The sequence below is a fragment of the Cavia porcellus genome, unplaced genomic scaffold (genome assembly GCF_034190915.1).
Source record: "Cavia porcellus strain 051 isolate PalLab524CR breed Dunkin Hartley unplaced genomic scaffold, mCavPor4.1 scaffold_29, whole genome shotgun sequence".
NCBI lineage: Eukaryota > Metazoa > Chordata > Mammalia > Rodentia > Caviidae > Cavia > Cavia porcellus.
Window position 1 is genome coordinate 3,104,878 of NW_026947512.1, and position 25,284 is coordinate 3,130,161.

General features: G+C 36.8%; 1 protein-coding gene across 12 annotated transcripts in view; it reads right to left on the minus strand.

Annotated features, from left to right (window-relative positions):
- The window catches only part of Smg7 (SMG7 nonsense mediated mRNA decay factor), an 84,282-nt gene that overhangs the window by 57,761 nt on the left and 1,237 nt on the right, over positions 1 to 25,284 (minus strand). The window contains exon 2 of one of the 12 annotated variants that reach the window (XM_063239703.1): positions 6,741 to 6,817. The exons of the other annotated variants lie outside the window; for them this stretch is intronic. The gene's annotated coding sequence lies outside the window, so the exon portion shown is untranslated. The remainder of the gene's footprint in view (positions 1 to 6,740; positions 6,818 to 25,284) is intronic. 12 annotated transcript variants of the gene reach the window in all.

Sequence of the window (25,284 nt, forward strand, 5' to 3'; positions counted from 1 at the left end):
GCAAGTGCTCTATAAGTAGTTTTTATACTATTATTTATGAAAGAATGACAAGAAGGAAAAGCTTGGAAATGTTTAGTAAGACAGAATTTTTTAAAAACTGTTTTCAATCTGTAATTGGTTGAGTCCAGATGTCCACGTATATGGAAAACTGACTATACAATAAATGAAAAGTCTTAAAATAACACAGTTGGCTTCATCTTAATTAGGCTCTGAGAGAAATAATACAGATTGTTAGGGTACTGACATGTGAATATGGCTTTCTACTTTTGCCCTGGCTACCACTAGAATATATCTCACATATCTGTGTTTGTTAACAGAATTCTCATACCAGTGACTCTAAACACACACCACTTACCCGCTGTTTTGGTGGCATTCCTTTTAGAAGCCAATCACCTGAATTTGTCTTCCTATTTTTAAGGAATCTTCTCAACTTAAGAGGCAGAGTTTGCTTTCTACTATAGATTTACCAGTTTGCCTTGAAGATAGGGTCAGGAACACAATTCAGACTTCATGAATGAAGACACTCACTCTGTATGTAACTGGGAGCTAATGTGAGAGTAGCTAAGGTAGCCTAGACAGGGCTACAACCATTTCCAACAGCAGTGGAATGCTGTCAGGCAAGGATGGGGTCTGGAATGGAGATCAGGGACAGAACTGAGGTTCTGTATGGTGTCGTAATAGGCTGAGATCTAAGGCTCAATTTGAGACACTGTTCCAGGCTGCATAACTACTGTGGGAGGCAGAATGACCCCCCAAAGATGTCTACATTCTAATTCCCTGATGCTCTGAATATGTTAACCTGAAAGAAAAAATGACTTTCCAGATGCAATTAAAGACTTTTTTTAAAAAAGGAAATCTTGTGTCTGCCAAGAGCAAGGTCCTGAGTTTGATTCCCAGTACCCCCTAAAAGGGGAGAGGATCTTGGATTATCTGAATGTACCTAATGTAATCACAAAGATCCTAGTAAGTGAAAGGAGACAAGAGTCAAAAAGGGGATGTGCTAAGGGAAGTGAGGGTAGTGTGATGTGATAACTGGCTGCAAAGATGAAAGAACTGTTCCTCAGAACTTCCAAAAGGAACGTTTCTTTGACTTTAGACCAGTGGAGCCCAATTCAAATTTCTAACCTCAGAAGAGTAAGATAACGTATTTGTGTTTGTTGTTTTAACCAACAACATTGGTGGCTATTTGTTATAGTGGCAACAGGAAGCTAATACAGCTGTGGGTCTAGGTCCCCAGCCCTTTATGCTAAAACAAACTTGAACTGCTTCTGCTCTTTATGACTAAGAACTTACTATATTGTTTCCCTTACCTTCTCATTCTTATATCTTTAATAAACCAACATTTCTTTAAAAAGATACAGTTCTTGCTTATTTTCCCCGCTTAAGTGTTTAGTTGTTTATATCACAATGATGAATATTACAAATGACTCAGAATTCACCATTTCTTGAAGAAATAATTATTATGAAAATTCGTGTCATAAAAAAATAAAAAAAAAATAAAAAAAAAAAAAGAAAATTCGTGTCATTCAAAATGTTTATAATAAGCACAAGCTCATATGTTATTAGTCAACATTTACTGAATGTCAGTATGGCCCTAAGATTGTACCAAATAAAGGGAAAGCCCTACCCCTTCAAATGCTAATACAGAAATAAAATATGGCTAACATAAACAAAAGTAATGTGACCAACGAAAGAGGATTAAGAGTAAAGGCAAACATCTAGTCATAACCTGAGAAAAGTGCAAGATGATTCAAAGAAAGACTCTCTGGAAGAGGATCATTCCAAGGGCAATGTGCAGTCACATGAAAGAAGACAGTGAGGAAAGTAGAAGAAAGCTGTCTCCTTTCTTGAGTTGTCTTGCTGTTTCAATTTCAATTAAAATGTTTAAGAAAAAAAAAGAGGGTCAAGGATGTAGCTCAGAGGCACAGTGCCTGCCTGGCAAGTGCAAGGTCCTGAGTTTGATTCCTGGTACACACCCCCCCCTCCACCCCCGCAAAAGGAGAAGAAAAACAGTAAATTAAAAGGTATCATGTAATATACAAAAGCATATTCTAGTAACTTGTTACCTGAAATTAAATTTTTAAAAAATTACACTTTTTCTTTTTTTTTTTGGACATAGGTCTCATGTAATACTGGCTAACTTTGAACTGTCTCCATCCTCTTGCCTTAGCTTCCTGAAGGCTGGGATTACAAATGTGTGCCACCACATTGTGGAATCTTTTATGCTTAGAAAGTCATGCTTGGACCTGGGGATGTAGCTCAGTGGTAGAGTACCTGCCAAGTATGCAGGAGACCCTGCGTTTTATCCTCAGTACCACAAATAGGTAGGTAGATGGACAGATCATGGATACACCAATCAGATAGATGATAAGCTAATACACTTAATTCCTTATTAAGATTTGAATTTCATACATGCAGAATTACATCCCTTAGTGTTAAGATGCTAGCACCTAAATATCTCTGGGTAATAATGCTACTTGGTCAATAAGGAAAAGAGAATCCTGATCTTCTATATTTAAAAAACTGACAGGACATTCTCTATTTGTCTTATTAGCACAGGAGTATGAGCGTTATTTCCTCCCACAATAACTGGTTCTTACTATTCCCAAGGGTCTTGGGAAACAGACAACTAATCCTAAAGGCAGAAACTGCATGAAAAGTAACTATGCATACGGAACAAGCATTAGGTCAACTAGTCAATAAAATAATTCAGTTTAAATAAATTTATTTCAAATATAAAAGAAAATTATTTCCCCTCTCTGCTCCTTCAGTAAACTTTTCAAAAAAACTATCCTACCCATTCTTTTACTGTTCACAGAAAACAAATGAAATAGAAAGGTTGAGACTAGTAAGAAAAGTCTGTTTTGACAATGTATATAATTGTATATGTTTTATAGTACCATATAAAATTATACAAACAAAATAAAAGAAAAAGAAAAATTCTACAACCCTAAGCAAATAAAAACACAAAACTATAAAGATACCGTCAGTATCTTTATACTATCAAAAGCATAGACCTGAAGCCTAACTTCTAGATTCACAATTCAGTTTTGCCACCAGGTGCATGACCCTGGACTGAACTGTTGTAGGCCTCTGTCCAACTATAAACAGCAGCAATAGTATATACCCCACAAATTGCTATGAGAGTTTAAAAAATTAATAAACACACAACGTTTGGAAGAGTACATGGCACAAAATAAAACATAAGTGCTATTAGTAATCACATCAAAAGAATGAACAAGCAGCTTCTGTAAAGTTATTTCTCACTGCAAATCTATACAAGCAAAAGGTCTGCTGTCTGTCAGACCACAGGTAACTGGAAGCTAATCAAAAAGCCATATAACAGATTAAGAACAAGTTATGGCTTGTCTCACATGTCCCCCACCCAAAACCTCAGGCAGTCATTGGTGACTTTGGAGGTGACTAAAACTAGCGCGTGTGATGCTAGGATTAATGATGCAATGCTGGGATTGATTCAGGGTATGATGCTAGAATTAAGGGTGTCCCATCCTGGGTACAAGTGCTAAATGCCCTAAGAGTGGGAAGCCTGGAAAGAATATAAGGGACAGAAAGACAGTTGCTGTGGTTGGTTACTGCTTCTTTACTACTTGGCTTCTTTGAGGTCTTTTGCTTGCCTTGAAGCCATCTAACTCTGAAGTGAAACCTCTACTAAATGTGAGCTACAGTAAAGCTTTTCCTCTTTTAACTGTGCGATGGGTCTTATTTGAGCCATCGGTAGAAGTAACTAAGACAGATTTTAGTACTAGAGAAGTGGGGTCACTGCTGAGACAGTGTTTCAAGAGGAGTTGGAATTGGTTTGTGGGAAGAGTTTGGAAAAGTCTGGAGATGCCAGCTGAAGCAGCTCTGGAATGCCTTAAACTGTACTTAACAGTAGATTCTGGACAGAGCGCAGAAGACCAAAATGCTGACAGAAATGATGTGAGTGAAGACAAGACTCAGAAGATTTCTGTTGGGAAAGACCTCACTGGCTGCTGGACTCCAGAAAATGTGTTATGTCTTGGCGGAAAATTTGTCTGCATTTTGTTCATGTGCAGAGACTTTGCTTGAGACCAAGATTAAGAGTGGCAGACTACTTAATTTCAAGACAGTCTAATGTTGGGGAAGTAGCATAACTCTTATTGGGAGCTTTTAGCCAAATCTATATTGAGAATCAAGAACAAAGAGCTGGGCAGATAATTTAAAACATTCTGAGTTTGGCCAGAAAGGACTGCAAAAACAGAGCAGAGAAGTAGTTGGTTACAGAGAACAAGCAGGACAATGGAAAAGATGGCCTGAGAACATTACAACAAAAAGCAGGACTTGAGTCTCTGTAGCCTCAAGGTTGCAAAGGTGAAAGAATTTGCTTTGAGAAGAGAGCCCCAGAGTACCAGAATGGCAGTGGCCTAAAGAATTCATTCCTTGAGGTTGGGTTCAAAGTGCTGTGATCTAGACACTCATCCCTACAGCTAAAAGAAAGGAAAACCCAGTTACTGCTTCAGCTGGCAGCAAGCAGACTTTGGTGTCACCCACATACTGCACATTTTAGGTACATGAGTTGTTTGGTCAGGTACCTAGATTTCAGAAGAAGGCCTGGGAGGTTAGGCAGTGTTCTCCCGAGAGGGCAAATGGTGCAGCTAAGAGTGTATAGCCAACAGTGCAGTGGAGATTCTAGAAATTTGGAGAAGCTAGGAACATGGATTGCCTGAGAAAAGCTGCAAGGAGTGAGCAAAGCCAGCTCAAGAGAAAAGCCATGGGAGTTACAACCATCTGCAATGCCACATGGGCGAAGTCACCAAGTCCTCTGGAGCTCAAATCTTGCCACATAGACTGCCCTGGATGGTGGACATGGAAATGCTTGCCCTGATGGACTTCAGACTTGCTTTGGTCCCATTTACTTCTACCTCCCATTTGGAATGGGAATGTTTATCTTTTGTCATTGTATGTTGGAAGTATTTAACTTTCTTTTCATTTGTACAAGACCTTGCAGCTCAGTTTGCCTTAAATCTGAGAGGAAACTTTAGACTTGGGACTTTTCAGAAGTTCTCAAACTATTAGAACTTTGGCAACTCTTAGAGATGGACAAGAAACTTTCTGCATAAAGAGATATACACAACCTTTGGGAGGCCAGGGGTAGAATGTTATGGCTTGTGTCTACATGTACCTCTAAAGCCTCTTAGGTCATACGTAGGGGTTTTTCAGAGGTGACTACATCTTTTCAGAGGTGGTATGATTCTGGGATTAAGAGTGTGGTGTGTGTGAAATTAGTCAATTGATTGGTCTGGTATAATTTTGAGCACGGATGATGGGACAACCCACCGTGGGTGAGTGTACAAGAAACAGAAAGCGGTCTGCTCTTGTCACTTGCTGCTTCTCCACTACTTCATTGCTTTGTTGCCTTCTGCCCACCATGAACTGTTTCTCCTCTGTGATACCCCTCTGCCATACCACCCTGTCTTGGCGCTAGTCAACTTTGTTAACTAAAACCTTTACAAACTGTAAGCTACAATAAACCTTTCCTCCTTTAATTTTGGGTATTTTATTTTTCATCTTAACAGCAAAAAAAGGAACTAGACAGAACATAATCATCAAGAAGGCCTCAAACAGGTTAAAACAATTCCTAAAAACATTATTTATAAAATAAAATACCAAAAGAATTTAAAATGAAACATTAACTGAGGGTTCCCTTTCACAGAGACAGCTATATAATGACATCAGGATATAGTACACATATCTCACAAATCCAACAGAAAAACAACAAATCCTCATATAAGGAAAGCAATTTTTTTGTCAGCATTTAAAACAGTAAGCGTTAGTCATGGTAACAGATTTTTGAGAGCTGCCATCACTTGCAGCTTCATGCCAACTGTCAAAAACCGCAAAGAAAAAGGAATTATTATTTCAGATATAGAGAAACAATGGATGCAACAAATACAAAAGCAGAAAATTTACAGGTTATTGTGGCATAATAGGAAATTTACTTAGTGTTTGTCTCTTCTCATCAGAGTACATAAAACTGCTGAACTCTCCTGAGTGATAGAAACATCTATTATTTGCATGAATCCCTTTTGATGATATTTCAATTTATGCTAATAAGATATTTTAGGCTGGGGCTTCTAGATGGCTTGAGAAGGTGGCTGGTCACCAGAAAGACAAGTGATTAGAGGGTTGGAAATTTCAGTCCTATTCACTGACCTTGAAAGGAAAGACAAAGAGCCCGGAGATCAAACTATAAAAAACTATGGAACAAGGATCTGATAGGTTTCTTGATTACTGAACATACTGAAGTACTTGGAAGGTGGTCTGCCCAGAGAGAGTGTGGATGTTCTATGACCCCCTTCCCCATATCTTGCTGAATGTATTGCTTCATATAGCTGTAATTCCGATCCTTTTAAAATAAACCAGTAAATACAAGTGAAGTTCTCTGCCATCCTAGCAAATGATGGATCTAAGGAAGAAAGTTACGGGCACATCAGTTTACAGCAGTTCACAGCAGGTGAGTCAGATATTTAAAAGTGACAACTGTCTACTTGTGATTGTCATCTGAAGTGAGAAGGATCTAGCAAGCTTCAGAACTGAATTGAATTACAAGATACCCAATTGGTGCCCACTGGAGAACAGCTCCACGTGTAGGGAAAATTTCACATACCTGGACATTCAAGTGTTCTGAACTGTGCTAAGAATAGAAGGATTTACAGTTATTTTATTAGCTTGGTATCACATTATATCATTTTCAAACTCACTTTACAGTACATGGCCAAAATTCCAGATCCTAAATTGTTCTCTCATTTCCATCGTACCTCACATGGAATCTGGGGATCTGAAAATGAGTAGCATAAAAAAAGAAATTATGTCCATATCTGAGTCTAAGGCCAAAGAAAAGCAGCTCATGTCTCATCAAGAAAAACACCTACTTTAACAGGATTATGGGGTGAAGATCAAGCATACAATTGTCACTCATTTTTAACCTAGAGCCTCTTGGTCCCTTCTTCCAATTCACTATCCAGTATTTCTCTTTCTGTTTATATTGCTTTCTGCTTAAAACACTACAATGATAAAATTCAGACTACAATGAACTTCATAATCTGTCATCTGACTGCCTTTTTAGCCCATGTTCTCACACTCTTCTGCACATATCCTTCACACTGGACTTTAGGTAATGATGCTCCTCTGAAAAGAAAGTTTACCTTCTTGAAATGATACAGACAGGAATTTATTTTAGAATTGCTTTTATAAATTTATGATGATTTATAAAATCCATGATGGTATCCTCAGTATTTCAATTTCTTTAAGACCAATCATATACATCTTTAAGACCAATACATATACAATCAATAATACATTTAAAAAATGTATTATTACAGTAAGTTCTATTCCTAATTCTCTGAAAAGAATAAAATGGCCAAAAGTCAAATGCATGTGTATTCAAGGCACTGTCCAAGATCCAGTGACCCAATCATTGTTCTAGAACTTGGTATAAATAGTTCAAACAAAGAAAAAACTGAAGAAATCCATTAGAAATAATACAGAATTGTTCTACAAGAATCTGAGGCTTTCAGGTAATTATATACTACTATTAGTATTACTAATATTAACAAAAACTCTATTGGTTTTTTTTTTTTTTTTAACTAAGTGCAAGGCACCAAACTAAGAACTTTTACTGTTACCTCATCCATTTCCTGACAAATCCTAGGAAACATATTATCTCCCTTTTACCACTAAAGTAACTGGAATCTGAAAGATTAGATAGCTTATCCAAGGTCACATATCCAATAGGCGAACTCAGACACATGAGAAAGCAAAGGTTTTGCTATTAAATCGCCATATTTTTAAGTGCTAGAGTTGGCCTACATTCTTATTTGGAATAGTAAGTTATGCTTCCTGGTAACAATATTCCTTTTTAAAAGAGAAACTTACAAACTGATAAGGTATATATCACAAAAGATAACAGCTTTCCATGTAAGAATTAGTCTGAGCATAATGAAAAAGTTAAAAAAAAATCAGACAAATTCAAACAGAAGTAAAAAATAATAAAGCCACAAGGACACACCTGAAAACATAAGACCAAAGTAAAGCTCGTAACATATATTACTAGACTGAAGTTTTTCACACCTTCTTTGAACAGGTATTCACCAAAGAGAATGGTCCTTCTGCTTAGTTTGTGAAGTGGTAGCAAAAGGAAGAAAAACCTGATGCTGCAGAGAAAACCTGCAGTAAAGAAGAATACATATATTTTTTAAAAAGGTAGTTTTGGTTACCTAGACGAGAACAGTTTGATGGAGTGCTGAAGACAGAAACCTGACAGCAATGAGGTAAGATAGTAGAGCCAGCACAGATCATATTTTGAAAGTGGTAAATAGGGAAGATAAATGATAGAACACTGCCAGAAAAAAATGCGTATATACTAAGGAGAGCTTGTTTAAATGTTTACAATAAAACTTCATTCAAGTGACAAAAGTTAAATACAAAAATACTGTGAGAATCAGAGCAGAGATCAACCTAATATACAGGAAACATTTCCATTCTGAGAAGAACAGAGGCCAGACTAGAGGAGGAGGGAGCAGGAATAAGATCAATCCCATCAAAAGGCCTCTATTGTTATGTTTGCTATAAAACTCATCTTCTTAAAGTAGTAAAGCTTCAAGAAAACAGTTAAAATAACTACTATAAAGAAGTAGGCAATTCCATGGCATATGTCTCCAAACCCAGCTACCTATAAGGTTGAGGAAGGAAAACTCTAAGCTCCATCTCTGCTCTGGATCTCGAAGGACTTTTGTATTTAACTGTTTTCTCTTGATTGAAATTTTCAACCAATTCAAAGTTGTTTTCAGAATTACACATATTTGAGACTTTTAGAAAGATGGCGGTGTGATGAACGGCAGAGAAACAGCTTCTCTGAGATTTGGTGTTAGGACCCAGGATCTGAACCAAGAATGGACAGAGTGAAGAGATCTCAATGTAGAAGGTGGCGGTGACAAGCAGCACTTTCTCCCTAAACAGGACTAGTCACTATGTGTGACAGGTAGCTCGAACCTGCCAACACAGTGAAAACTGGTGACACCTGAGATCTCCATGGAAACGCCCACCAGCAGAATGGAGCAGCAGATACGGTGGACTGCAGCGGATGACAAGTTATTCAGGTTCAGATATCCCCAGAAAGTGACTGGACAGCAGCCATTTTGAACACAGGCTATTTGAACTTAAAACTCAAACAGCTGGAGACTGGCTCCATCGGGCCACTCCCAGTATCAGGATGAGGGCACAACCAAGTTCAAGTCAGTGGGTGGCTCTGAGCGCTGCAGGCTAAACAAATCAGGTTCCAGTCTCACAGCCAGAAATCAGCCTGAACTTCAGTGAACTGAAGGCGTAGGCTTGTTTGGATTAATCAATACAGATCTGGGCTATACACCCACTCTGTGTAGCAGTTAACAGCAAAGACAACCCTTGAAGTGGACATTTTTTTGTTTCTTGTTTTTTTGTTTTGTTTTCTTATGAGTGTTAACATTGTTTCTAGGTTTTTTTTTTTTTTTTTGGTCCTTGTTCTGTTCTTGTCTTTATGTCTTTCTTCTCTCCTGTCTTCTTCACCAGTTTCCCAAAGTTCATGTAATCTTGTCTTCCAGCCTTGCTTCTAATCTCTTCTTCTATTTCTATTCCCCCTCACTCCCCACCCGTACCTTTAAAGTTTTCTCTCATCAGGGTAAAATCGTCACATTGAGGAGAAATTTACTGATATAGTTTTCTGGTTTGTTTTACATTTGTTACATAACCACAAATATAACTCACACCATTAATAGTGGCAAATTAAGTTACCATAGTTTGTCATTTTCAACACTGTGTTTTATGCTACTGCTATTGCTGATTGTACTACGTTAGCCAAAGTGACATACTGTTCTTCCTGGTATGCCAAGACTGAGAGTGCCTAAGAGTCATTAAAAATACAACAGCCCAGCACCAAAGAACCAGGGGCTAGATCAAATAGCCAGTAACTTCTCCTTCCCAATAAATTGAAGAGGTAAGATCTAAAAACTCAAAAGCCAGTTACACCTGAAAGATATTTCTGAGAAGCAATCATTTCCTAAGATTTTAAATACTAAAATGTTACCTGCCATAAGCAATTTCAGGCATCAACCCAGGAATTCAATTAAAAAACAAACAAAATAGAAAAGGAGAAACACTCATCAAGATGCAAACCCAGACTTCCAGCTCACTAAATGTAATGACGTAGAACAATTCAAAAGGTACCCACCTGGACTTCGGAAGCAGTAACAGCAGAAATAACAAAACAGATGAATGAAGCTCTAGAAAAATCAAATCAGAGATAATTTCTCAGATAACTACACAGATGGTGACCATAATGAAAGAAATGGTTAGTAACTGTAGAGCAGATACAGCTTTAAAAAAAAAAACCAGCAGTTTATGAAAATGATGGAAAGCATGAACACCCAACCCAGGAAAGAAATGGAATCCATGCAACAGATAAAAATGGGTATTTATGAGTACTGAAACTATACATACCAGAATGAGCCAATGTAAGGTCTGACTAAAACAGACGATAGGATTGTGGTTAGCAATCATGAAAAGAAAAATTTCTTTAAAAGCAAAGGAACACACACATACACACATCAGTCTAACAGCTGTTAGATGATGCAAAGAATAACTAAGATTGACTAGAGTCAATGAAGAAAGGAGACTGCAAATGGCATTTAAAAAAAAAAATAACTTGCTCACAGAAGTAATGGCAGAAAACTTCCCTACCATGGAAAAAGAGATTCACAGTCAAATAAGTGAGGTACACAAAACTCTAATTAGCTGTGATTCAAACAAACAAATAAGCAAGGCACACAGAAGGCATATTAGTCAAGATTTCAAAAATTCAATACAAAAATAGAATATTAAAAGCTGTTAGAGAAAAGAAACAGATCACCTACAAAGGAAAGCCCATTAGACTCACACCAGACTTTTCAACACAAACCCTCAAGTCAAGGAGACCTTGGAGCAAAATATTTCAAGCCCTAAAAGAAAACAATCACCAGGCTAGATTGATGTAACCCACAAAACTGTCTTTCAAAATTGATGAAGAAATGAGATACTTTCATAAAAAAGAACATCTGAAGAAATTCATGACCACCAAACCAACAATCTAAAATGTTGTGAAGGACATCCTAGAAAAAGATCTTGAGGACTACAACCTCGTGAACCCCCAGCAGAATGAATCCACTAGACATCACAGGGGGGAGGGGCAAACAACAGGAAAATAGTATCACAAGGATAAGTCAATACAGAGCAGTTATAAACATCAATGTAAATGGTTTTCATTCACCAATTAAAAGAAACAGACCGGCAAAATGGATCAAGAAGCAAGATCCAGTAGTATGCTGCACACAACAAACATACTTAACTCAAAAAGAAATTCAGAAACTAAAATCAAAGGATGGAAAACAATACTTCATGTGACAAGAACTCTGAAAAAACCTATTCTATTTGCACACAATGTATATTTCAAGCCAATACTGATTAAGAGAAATAGAGAAAGTCACTATATCCTTGAAAAGGGAACTCTTCCAGAGGAAGAACAACAATCCAAAATATATATCCAAATAACAGCATACAAAATACAGTAACAGACATGAAAAATTACATAAGCACTAATACACCTGTAATGGGAACCTCAATATGCTACTGTTGCAAACAGATCAACTAGATTTTAAAAAAAATCAATAAATATCAGAACTGAATCAAACTTTTGAAAAAATAGACTGAGTAAATGTCTACAGTGTTCCACCCCACGTCAGAATACACAACTCTTCTCAGTTGCACATGGGACATTCTCCAAAATAGATCACATAGTATGTGGCTCACAGAACACGGCTAAGTAGATAAGAAGGAACTCAAATTATCCTGTGCATATGATCAGACCATAGTGCAATGAAATCAGAAATCACAAAAAAGTAACACCCTCCTGAACAACAAATGGATCACAGATGAAATTAAAGAAGAAATTAGACAGTTTCTATAAACGATAATGCCAGTACAACATATGGGAACTAACGGGACACAATGAAAGCAGTCTTATGAGGCAAATTTATGGAGGTAAATTCCCGATTCAGAAGAACAGTGAGCTCAAATAAATAACTGAATGTTGAACCTCAAACTTCTAGAAAATGAACTGCAAACACAAAGCTTGTAGAAGGAAATAAATTATAAAGATTAGAGTACAAATTAATGCAATGGAGACCAAAAAAGTACAAAGAATCAATGAATTAAAGAGTTGGTTCTTTGAAAAATTAAACAAAACTGACAAACTCTTAGCATTATTAAAAAAACTCAAATCTAAGCAATTAGGAATGAAAAGGGTTAAATCATAACAGATTCTGCAGAAATCCAGGAGACTGTGTATTCTAATACGATTAAAATCACAAAAGACAGATTCCTAGATAGATGTTATCAAAGCTGAATCAATGACATAAAAATTCTAAATAAATCAATTATCAGTCAATAAAATTGAAGATGTAATTAAAACCTACCCCCCCCAAAAAAAGTTCAGGTCCTTACTGACTCATTGCTGAATTCTACAAGAAATTATACACTTAACATCACTACTTCTCAAACTCTTCAGTGAAATTCAAACAGTAGTCCCAAATTCATTTCTAGAAGCAAGCTTTACCCTGAAACCAAAATCAATAAATGTAATATACCATATTAATAGAGCCAAGGACAACAATCATGATCATTTCAATAGATACAAAAAAACAAAAATCTGACAAAGTCCAACACTCATTCATAATAAAAATCCTACCAATGGTCCTTGTACTCTCAATCTGATTAAAGCCATATGTGACAAACCAACAGGCAACATCATACTAAAGGTACAAAAACTGAAAGCTTTCTTTCACTTTAAAATCAGGAACAAGACAAGAATGTCCACTGTCACCACTCTTCAATATAGTACTGGAAACATTAGCCAGAGCAATTAGACAAGAAAAACAAATAGAAGGAATAATGATAGGAAAGGAAGAAGTTAAATTATCATTATTTGCAGATGACACAATACATAAAACACCAAAAGACTTCTAGATTTATAGGCAACTACTTTGAAGGCAGTAAGATTCACTTGATGCACATTCTGGTTTGACTATTATCATCTTTTGAAGCTCTAAGGTTTACAATGTTTAGGTTTTATTGGACTTGTTCTCTACTGTTTTGTTCAACTTTATAATACCTAATGAGATGGACAATTCTTCTTAAGGAAGCAAGAGGCATTATGGTAACCATTGTTGATAACCTTGTACTCTGTTTTTACATCATGTGCTATGTCTATCCTTGGTTTTGACTGACAGCTTTGTTTTATCATGTTTTTATTCTCTTACAAAAAAAAGTAATAAGATCTATGGGAGCAATAAAACCCAAAACATGTAAATTTTGTTGTAATAAAGAGAGGGAAGGGGCTGGGGATTTAGCTCAGCGGCATAAGCACCTGCCTTGTAAGCAGGCAGTTGTGAGTTTGATCCCCAGTACCGATAAAAACGAAGACAAAAAAACAGAGAGGGGAAAAAAGAAGTGCCCAAAAGGATACAATAGCAAGTGTGTTTAGGTGTATTAAATAGATGACCATATTAATATTTTTGATTGGATCATTGAACCCAACTGTTTGCAGTCTCACTATTTGAATGTTCACTTTGTATGCTTTGATCCTGTGATCTGAATCACCATTTCAAAGATGATAGTGTGTAATCTATTAACTGGTGATATCTTACTGTTTTTTTTTTCTTTTTGTAGTTCTGTATTACGTGTACCCTTACACTGTTTTGTTTTGTTCTTTTTTTCTCTCTTTCCTTTTAAATAAAAAAAAAAAAGACTTCTAGATTTAATAACAAAATCTAGTAGTGTAGCTGGACATAAAATCAACTTTCACAAAAGCATCCAAGAAAGAAGGAAGGAAGGAAGGAAGGAAGGAAGGAAGGAAGGAAGGAAGGAAAGAAAGAAAGAAAGAAAGAAAGAAAGAAAGAAAGAAAGAAAGAAAAAAAGAAAGAAAGAAAGAAAGACAGACCTAGGAATCAATCTAAGGAAACAAGTAAAAGACCTTTACACTGAAAACAATGGTACTCTCAAAACTGATATTGAGCCCGGCATGGTGGCACACGCCTTTATCCCAGCACTTGGGAGGCTGAGGCAGGAGGATTGTTCAAGTTTGAGACCAGCCTAGACTACAAAGACTACAAAGGCCAGCCTGAACCATACAGTGAAACCCTGCCTCAAAAAAGACACAAACAAAACCAAAAAAACCCTGGTACTGAAGATAGTATCAGAAACTGGAAAGATTTTCCCTGTTTTGGGGTAGGAAAAACCAATGTAGTAAAAATGGCCATGCTGCCAAAATTGTTACACAGATTTAATAAAATCTTCATCAAAATGCCTCAAGAATTAGAAAAAGTAACCCTAAAATTCACCTGGAATCAGAACAGCAAAAGCACTTCTGGGCAACAAAGGTAAGGTAGGAAGGCATCATATTCCCTGACTTAAACTTTCACTACAAAGCTCTGTTAAAAAACAACAAGAAAAGGAAAAAAAAACCCAGCATGTTGCCGGCCATCGCAGCACTCAGGAGGCTGAGGCAGGAGGATTTTTGAGCAAGCCCGGGCTACAAAGTGAGCCCAAGACTGAGTTGCATAGTGAGACACTTGTCTCAAAAAGACTGGGGGGTGGGGGGACCTAGACCTGAAGATTTGTGAACAGATTAGAAGACACAGAAACAACTTCAAACACACTGTCACCGTACCTTTGACAAAGGAGGAAAGATAACCTGTAATAAATGATGCTGGAAAAACTGGCTTTCTACATACCAAAGATTAAAACTAGATCCATACCCTTCACCATGCACTAAAGTCAAAATGGAATAAAAGATCTAAATATTAAAACAGAAACACTAAATCTACTGGAAGAGAAAGTACATAGAAATCTTGAAGACATAGGTGGAGGCAGAAATTTCATGAACAAAACCCAAACTGCATGGGAAATACTGCAAAGCATCAACAACTGGGATCGCATCTTATTATAAAGCTTTTGCACAGCAAGAAAAACCACAAACAGAGTGAAGAGACAACCTTAGTGTGGGAAAAAGCTTTTGCCAGTTGTTCTTCAGACAAAGGACTACTATCTGGAATATATAAAGAACTTAAAAAAAAAAAAAAATTCAGACCCCTCCCAAACTTAAAAGAACCAGCATGAAGATGGACATTTGAATGAACATACTTCTCAGATAAAGAACTACAAATGGCAAATAAATATATAAAAAAAAACTTTAAAGTCACTGGTCATTTGAGAGGTGCAAATTAAAACAACACTGAGATTCCAGCCCTCTTCAGAAAGAATGGCTATTATCAAGAAATCGACCAATAACTAACACTCACAGGGTTGAAGGTAAGAGTTCAACCATTGTGGAAATCAGTGCGGATTCCTCAAAAACTGAAAGTAGAGATTCCTTTTGACCACCTATCCCACTTCTTGGTATGTTCCTAGAAGAATTAAAAACATGATACCACAACAATATATGCACACCCACTTTTATAATGACATAGTTTGCGATAGTTGAATCTTCGAAATAACCCGAAAGCCCATCAACCAATGAATGAATAAAGATGTGGTTTTTTTTATACAATGTAGTACCACCCTGCCACAAAGAAACGTAAGCTTGAGACATGTCTAACTAAATGAGTACACCGTGAGAACACACTCTTATGTGAAATAAATCAGACACACATTTAAATACTGCATCACTGACCTGGACACAGCTCAGAGGCACAGCCCTTGTCTGGCAAGTGTGAGGTTGTGAATTCAATTCCTGATACCAAAATGAATAAATACCACATCATTTCTCTGGTGTCAGAAATTGAAAGTGTAAATAAAGGTCTAAATGTAAAACAGATATTGGGAAATGGAAAGAAAATGTTCAAAGAAGGAGAAAAAGGGAGAGGGAAAAGAAAGGAAAACAAAAAAAGAAGGAAACAAATGAAAACAAAGCTTTTGTAAGAAAGGAGGGAAAGGGATTGAAGGGAGAGGAGAAAAATGAGAAAAAAAGAAGCAAAACATACTATGTACAGATACAAATTCCCTAAGATCAATGTTATCAGTTTATATCTAAAATGTACTAATAAAAAATTACATGTCTCTAAACTTTCACCATCTCCCACATAACTTAAGAATACTCTAAGTAACTTTTATCCAAGATGAAGTTATATACAAATGCAGGGGGCAGAAATCTGAAACTGTGACTCTCAAAGGAAGTACTCAACAAACTGCAAGTCTTTTCTTGTGTCTGCCTAGTCCAGTAGGAACATGTAATACAAACATTAGCCATTCAAATACGAATTGCTCCCTTAAGATTAATGACCAGATTTTTTAAAAGAAACCCTGGATTCTCAGAGGAACTAGAAATGGCAAATAAATGTATTTAAAAAATGTGGGAAATGAGTAGTAGTTAGAATTTCTCATTTTTTGTGGTGTAACATAAACAATCACCACCCTCTTCTGATCATATTTACATCAACCTGTTTCTGTCATTCCTAATACCAAACTTTGAGTTCCTCGAACACACTTCCTTGAGGCATTACTGTTGTTCTTCTGCCTGCTACATATTTCCTTTCTTTTATTCACATGACCAGTCTGACTCATCCTTTAAAAGTGATTTCAGGCCTATTTTCCCAGCACTGGGAAGGATGAGACATGAGAACAACCTGTGCCCAGGAGAACAGTTTGGGCAATCTATCAAGAACAGGCCTCAAAAAGAGTTCAACAGCAACAAAAACTGAGTTCATATGTTTGAGGCTAGATGCTTTCCCTGTACCCCCAGATACGAAAAATTCCATTTCCCTTAGTATACTTGGGATAACCCTTGAAAGTATGTAACACAGGGTGTACATTACATTGAAATATTTATGCAATACCTGTGTTCCTCCATCTGAGAAGACCAGTCTCCTAAGGAACAAGAATCGGCCCATGTTTTTATATTCTCAGAGCCTACCACTGGCACACAGTAGTGTCTGGTTACTTCCATCATTAGAACAAAACACCCAATACCTTCAACTTAAAGGAAGAAGAGTTTATTTTGGTTCACTGTTTAGTTCTATGGACAGAAACAGTACAGTGTGTGGCAGAGCAAAGTTGTTCAACCCATGTCAGCCAGGAGGGCCCCAGTGATTTCCTCCAACAAGGCCTCACCTCCTGACAGCACTTTCAGCTACTAAACTCATCAGCAGATGAGTCCACTGATGAGTAAATTATCCCAATGATTCAACCACCTTCCAGACAAATGAGACTTTTGGGGACTATATTAGATCTAAACTATAGCAAGTAAGTATTTTGTAAATGGTTTGCAGAATAAGAAAAACATGAAAATCTTATTTATCATCTATTACGTATTCTATGCCTTTAAAAAATGCTGATACGTGTTCTCCATTACAGTCTACCTGCAGAGAAAAAAAAAAAAAAACACACACACACACACAAAATGAGATCGCTACAAAATCAAGAAATAATTCCTCATGTTCAAAGAATGCAAAAATCACTACAGTAGGTAAGGGAGTCATCATAGAAAAAGACAATGCTTATTAAGCTAAGCTAGGAAAGGTGGCAATTCCTATAGCAGAAATGGCATGGGAAAAGAAGATTTAACAGGACTAGATAGATATATCACTTTTAGAAGACAATTAGCAAATTATTTACTATGGCTTGATTCTTAGCAAAGTTTAAGGAGATACCACTTGGCAGAAGTAGATAAGGGTTATTTTATGGTAGGTCAACAATGTCGGATTAGGAAATCTGAAGAAAGAAAAGCCATAAACATGTACTTTTAAAAAAACAAACAAACATGTACTTTTTCAGGATTATTACTATGCACAAGATTAATGTGCAGTGGCACAGGTGCTGGAAGTCTGAAAAAGAACCAGAATTTAGCCTGAATGAGAAACAAGAACTGTCAAACACATGTAAGCTTTTGCGATTTTAACAGTAATTTCATGAGATCAATGTTCCATTTTACATTTAAAGAAATCAAGACCCATAGGATGCTAAATTGTTGGCTCAAAAGCTGAGGAAATAATGGACAGTGTTCAAACCCTGAAGTCAATGCTTTTTTCTCAAAGCTTGTAAGAACTGTAGGCAAAGTTCCAGATGGAAAAGTATTTCAACAGTTTGGCAATAAAGTTGACAGCACTGGTAAGAAAAAAGCAGAAAAGAGGAAAGCAACATTTCCAAAATGATGCAGCAAAGGTTTAAACTGGAAGGAGAGGGTCTGGAAGCACCGATGGAGAAAATAACACATGAGAAAAAGGATAAGGAGAAAGAGAAAAATAAAAGTTTACTTTTAAGAGTATTACGCTTAAATGACATAAGGCTTCTAAAATGGCAAATGCCCAGAAGATAGAGGTTCAAAGTGATCAGTCAGCACCAGAGGCTAATTTTCTGGTGTTATACACGTATTTAGTATGTGCCAAAACCATCCCAAGCACTTTGATTTTTGTGGGGTTTTTTTGTTGTTGTTGTTTCAGTTTTTTGGTACCAGGGATCAAACTCATGACCTCGCTCTTGCCAGGCAGGCAAGCAATTACACCAGTGAGCTCAATCCCCAGCCCCCTATTTTTATACCTAAGAGATAGATGCTGTCATTATTCCTACCATACACATGGGGCAAATGAAGCACAAAAAATCTAAGTAGTTTGCCTATGGTAACACACAGCTAGTAGGTGGCAGGCCTATGATTTAGATCCAGGCAGTTCCACTCCAGAGACTAGTCTTAAAGCACTATACTTGTCTGCACTCTTCTGTGAACAGAGTGACACTGGAGGGAAAGAAATGCTGAGAGAACAGGAATGAGGTCTGTGTTCTGGCACTGTAGGGTGAGGTAGGCCAGAAAAACTAAATAGGCCAGGTAATCAGGATCTCTGTTGCTTTTAGCAACACAGCTTAAGAATTCCCATAGGGCCTCTACATATACATAGCTAGAACTAGACAGGTAATTGAGCACTTGTGAGCTTAACTACTTGGGCATATTTTCTTTTTATCCTCAGGGACCTGTGATATACTGTGGCACCACAAGCTTGCTTTGGGATAAATGGATGTGAAAGGATAGACATAGAGAAAGGAAAACAAAAGTGAACATGAGAGAGAAAGAAAAAAAGAGAAAAAGGAAAATATTCAGTGGGTTAACTTGGCTATTATGAGGTGCTGGCAACGTGGGAAGCATCAATTCCTATAAAGTACTAAGGAAAAGCAACTGGATCACAATAAAAGAAAAAACATGTTGTAGGGCAAAGCTGAAACACTCAGGAAAAACAAAAAGGCAAAGAGGACAAAATTTAAAGGTAAAATAGAACAGAAAATAACTTTTATAAAAATGGAGACTGGTTCACAAGCGGTAAGACCATTGACAAAGGGAATTAATTTAAAAGACTGAAAGAAGAGCAGCACAACTGAACCGTCCTAGCAGGTAAGAAAAGGATGCCATGGCAATCTACTGGACCACACTGCTTTGCTTTTTTAAGGCCTTTAACAACCATCAACTCTTCAGAATTACAACCCCTACATCTCTACTTTTCCACTTCTCTATCCATAAGACTGTTACCTAAGAAAACCTTTCAATGTCACTGTAGAACACTAACGTCATGTGAATGACTGAAGGACATTTTTTAAAATTTATTTGTAATAAAAGAGCCAACAGATACTTCTTCCTGTCTGAAATGTCAATTTGACCAATATCAACTTTTAAAACGTATGAGTCTTTCAATATCCAGATCAAATCTCACCTCTTCAATGATGTTCTCCTCATCCCACCTCTACCACTGCTGGTCTTTCCTACACATGTATCTTTGTTTCTCTATCACAGGACTTACCAGGCTACCAGCTGTTACAGGAACTTAAATGTATTTCTTTAGTATCTTTTGAATTTGTCATCAAAACCCCTGTAATTGTGCTCTACCCACAGTAAGAATTCAATAATTTATATTCAATAACATAAACCCCAAATTTAAAAAACAAAGCATTTACAAGTGTTTATAAAGGATGGACACAGTAACTAGGTCCATCACTACCTAAGAGAAAACTGGTAAGAAAAGCTTAAAAAAACAATCGGTTCCTTGAAGGAGAAAACAAGAAAATGGACTATAGTTTAGTTGTATTGGCCCGTGTTGTTAAGGGGTTGGTCCTTACTTACAGTGGCACTATTGAAAGGCTGTGAAATCTTTAAGAATGACATCACCTGTAAGCTCTTGTCATGGAGACAAGCCCTTAAAGGAGACTGTAGATCTTTGTTCTGCTTTCCAGCTGCCATAAGGTTAGCAAGTCATTTCACCTGTGCTCTGTGCCATGTGGTACTGCCTCATCACAGGCCCAAATCAATAGGGCCAAGCCAATACAAACTTTGTTTCTTTGTAAGCAGATTACCTCAGATATGTTACAGTAATAGAAAGATGACCATATGATATCATGATACAGTTTACTTACTGTATTTTCTAAATTGGTGGTTCTCAATCATGCGGGGAGAAGGCTATCGGCATCTAATGGGCAGAGATCACGGATGTTGCTAACAGCCTACAATGCACAGGCCAGCACCCTCCCTCTATAAAACATTTATCTGACCCAACATACCAGTAAGACTGAGAAGCCTTGTTTTACATTAAGCAGACAAGAAAAAAAGTCAAAGTTGTGCAATATATAAGATTCCTAAAGTTTTCTTAAACAACTAATACATTCACCTCTTCTTGTTAAAAACTGGTCTAAGAGAGAATGAAAACTTTTTTAAGCGGCTCCAATTACATGTTAACAAGAAAGGAGTTGGTTACAAGTTTCACTTACCATGTGACAAGTGTGCCAAAACTCTCTCAATATTTTCTGTAACTGTTGATTAGCCCTTCTTAGTTACAATCTCCTAGACTTCTAATGAATCTTTTCACATCGATACAGTGAGTAAATTTAAATATAACTTGACTGCAAAGCTTAAATGGCAACTTGGAGAACTATCCACCAGCTACCTGCCCACAGATGAACAAGCCACTATGTGCAAGACATCTGCTTAATAATTTATTCTCAGAACAAGCAATCAGTTAAACTAAGCCATCTGAACTTTCAAGCACTCATTCATGCCTCTTACAACAAAAGCCTGAAGGTCTAGCCAGGCTTAGAGATGTAGTTGAAGACTGAAAATAGTTTTAGTCTAGTATAAAATGAACTAGCCCTTTGAAAGTCGGCACTACTCTCCACCCTAACACTGCCTAAAACTTGCTATACTGGTGGCTCCAGATCTTATTATAATACTCCACTAAAAACAACAACAAACACCTCAGCAATCGCTATCAGGTAGAAAACAACAGAGCTGTTTTTTAACAAAGAAATGAAACACAGGCTAAAACAGGAAGTATGCACTTTAAATCCAACTGAAACCACAAAGGAAGCAAAAATTAACTGCAAAAATAATTTAGCTAGTCAATATCCAAGTAGGTAATGCACTAACTATTACAATCGTTATAACAAAGTCTCAAGAGATAGTAATTTATTTCAAATAATTTTACCATATATGGTAAATCAGCCACATTTGACTGATTTTCTAGAACCAAAGCTACTCTACATTCTATAAAGGAAATGCACAGTGGGGCAAAGGGAATGGAGCAAGGGAGCCAATGACTTAGTGGACCACATTAATTAAAAGTAGGGTGTGCTATAGGACTTCTCACAGGTTCAGGAGACAGTATCAGACCCAGCATCATTCTATTTTTCTAGAACCTGGGAGAACATCTATTGCTATTTGGTTATATGTGTCTCTCAAGGCTTTCACTATTCTCTTTGCTCTCCAACTCAGGCTATTAACAAGACTTGGCCTATTACTTTATTCAGCCTCACCCCAAAATTTACAGGCACACGTTTTATCCTACAATATTGTATACTGCATATTTTCATTCCTATTTGAATGACAACCATTTCTCTACAGTCTCAGAAAAGTCTGTGGACATTACAGTATTTTTACTTCTGGTAACAAAAGTTTCTGACAAAGAAGTGTATCCCTGGAAAGGTGCCTTTTCACTACAGACTTATCACTGAAAAGGATCCCCCCCCAAAAAAAAAAATTTGTGGACCTTTCCTATAAAGGTACCTAATACCAAAGACATTAAAGACAAACAAACAAACAAACAAACAGAACAGCGAAGGAAAGAAAGGAAGAAAATTAGGGGAAGAACAGATATGTGAACACTGCCTCCCACAATAGCAGCAGAGATGAATGGCACCTGTGCCGCCTTTCATAATAGGATTTCACTTGTTTGGATGGTACTCCCTAAGGCTAGATTATTCTACTCTCTTGCCTTGGGAAACAACTTTGATGACATCTTCTCTGTCTGGTATTTTAATACTTTCCTCACCCCAGCTTTTCCCTCTTTGATATGTTAATTTCCTTATTTCTATTGTTTCAAAATGTCATTCTTCTGAAGCATATCTCATGTGCTATCTCATCTATACCCTATCCTTACCCTTCTCCCACCCCCACCAAGTTAACTACAGTCAATTTACCATTTTCTTTTCTACTCAAGAGATGCCAAAGCTTTTTAAAATCTCTCGTGTTGTCATAAATCAAAAGAGAAAATACATTTTCTCTTCAAATTTGACTAAGAAATTCCCATATGTATTTAGCCTAGAACTAACTTTCACATTTAAGGTCACTCTTTATCATTATAAAATTTAAGAAAGTATTTTTAACTCTTTCATTTGGACAGGCATATCAATTTACTATTTTTAAAAAATAACATTCCCTTCTAACAATAAAAACTCCTCTCTCCAGAACATCACCTCTTTCTGACACAGTTTTTCATTCGTTCACCTCTGCTCTATTTCTACAACTTGAAACTAATTCTATCCCTTGAATTTACTCTCTCTCAGTCTTGCTGAGCCTTCTTACTTCATATCCTCATTTCTCTCTTTCTTGAAATTGCCATCTGATTCCCTGGCTTGCCATCACTTCACAATTTTAATGCCAGGCGCCCCAACTCATTCATTTTAAGAAATTAAAACTCAGCTACGAGAAAACTAAGTTTCATCTATGTGATCCACGTGAGGGAAGACTTATAGCTACGCAGTGTAAAAACTGCCCAGTCATGGCTTTACAAACTGAAAAAGGCAGGTGAACAAAACTCCTTAAATCAAGGACACAAATAACTGCTATACTTCCAACAACACTCATTAAGCAAACCCAGCAGCTTCCTTGATTTTATAAAAATGAAATTCTATTTTAAAGTAAACATAATATTTCCTGAAGACATTCTCCAGTCACCTCTGAACAGCCTTTTAATGCAATGATTATCCAGAGAAAAAAAGGGAAGATGAGGTTGGTGGAAGCCTTTTATTTTTTGACTCCTCAGTTCCAGATTGTTATAATCCCTAAGACCCGTTTTATTTACTTATAACAGAGGCACAAGATTGTTTCCCAGGAACCTTAAGTGGACTCCAAGTCCTCTGTGGCCCCTTTTGGGTTATTCAATTTCAGCTGGAAATAGACAAGTTATTTTAACATTGTGTTCATTCCTTTTGTCTCTTCTTCAAAAATCTAAATTCATCTCAGGCTGTCTACCACTGATTCCACAGCCTAAGGAAAAATCTTCCTCACCATGCTGACTTATGATGTGGAAGACATATTAGACAGAAGCCCACGATTGTCTATTAAAAGTACCACCACTCTATCACTCTTCCAACCCATCACTTTTCTACTCCGACTGCTCAGACCTTATTTCTATAGCCCTAAGTATCCACTATTATATCACATAAAGAGTAACTTTCCTAATACACTAACTCTATATGCTAGAAATATATATTCAGAAATACCTTAAATATGGTCACCTTATCAAAGTTTCCCTTTATATGATGTCTCTATAAAAAGTATATACTTATTTCACTTCCTAACACTTGTGACCACCTGACAAGCACATATTCATGCTCCTTGACTATGTCCTTCTGCTACAGAAATTCTTTCCATGTTCCCTCTTTTATTAACTCATATATCCTCAGCACCCGGAATACGTTAAGTTCTCAATACATATTTGTGGAAAGAATGAAGAGACGTGTAGCACAGTACTAGATGTGATCCTCAACAATTTTAACTTCTTTGCATAACTTTCTTAGTCTGTTTCAAGAGTCACACCTAAGAAAACTGTATCTAAGCTTTTCCAGCTGTATTACTCTACATTCTTGTCTAACTGAATCCTCTCCAACTTCCTTATCCACATGTTTCCTTCCACATCGAATCTTAATTCACACCTGTCAGAATAATAGTTCATTCTTCAAGTTCATTTTAAGTAGTGTGCTCTCTTTAAAGCTTAACAAACTGTAAGCTCTGTGAGAGGAAGGTGGAGTTCTTACTTGCATTCTTAGTTGGTACAATGACTCCTGTGCAGGTGATCAACCAAACAACTAATGAATCATGAAGAGCAAAGGAAGCCTTTCGTGGTTCTCCCCAATTGTAAAATAATCTCGTGCCTTTGGACTCATAACACTTGCTATCTTCTATGGTATTTACCATACTGTACTCTACATTGTTAATTTACTTGCCTAATAGAAACTAAACAGCAATTTTTTTAGAAATTGTCTTGATGGTTTTCATATCTCCTACAGCATCTATTATAAATCTTTGTCTCTGTTATATTTTTTAAGTTTCATCAGACATTAAATAATACAGGGAAAAAGTAGGCTCCACCAGTTCCAATTTTACTATTGTCATTGGCATTTGTGTTATGTTATATTGAGACGTCTAAGCATAGTTCAAAGATCTTATTCTAATCTCTTCACACTCTGCATAAAAGTATTGATACTTTCTAAAGTATAGTAGCCACGGTGTGTATTTCCTAACTATACCCCTTCTCTCACACATCAATACTTTCACTTCACTAAACAGCCAACTGACCTTTCTTCTCAGTTTAGATTTCTATTCCACCCAGTTCCCTCCTCTGCAAGGTATGAAACCTCCTTTAAAAAAAAAAAAAAAAAAAAAAACTTCCCATAAGGCCTGCCTTTCTTAGCTCTGTTTCTGAAGGATGAAAAGAAATAGCTTTAAATCGTTTTTATGAAGCAATTCCCCCAATTAATCTCAAGCTTCAATAGCCTTTTCTCTGCCATCAAGATTTTTTATACTAACTTTACTTCTAAGCTCTTACGCAGCTTCATGGAACCTTTCTGGCTGCACAATAGCTGGTGTCTTATGTTCTCACCATCAGGTACCAAGTCCCAAAGTATCCGGATCTTCTTTCTGAAATGTGCACCAAT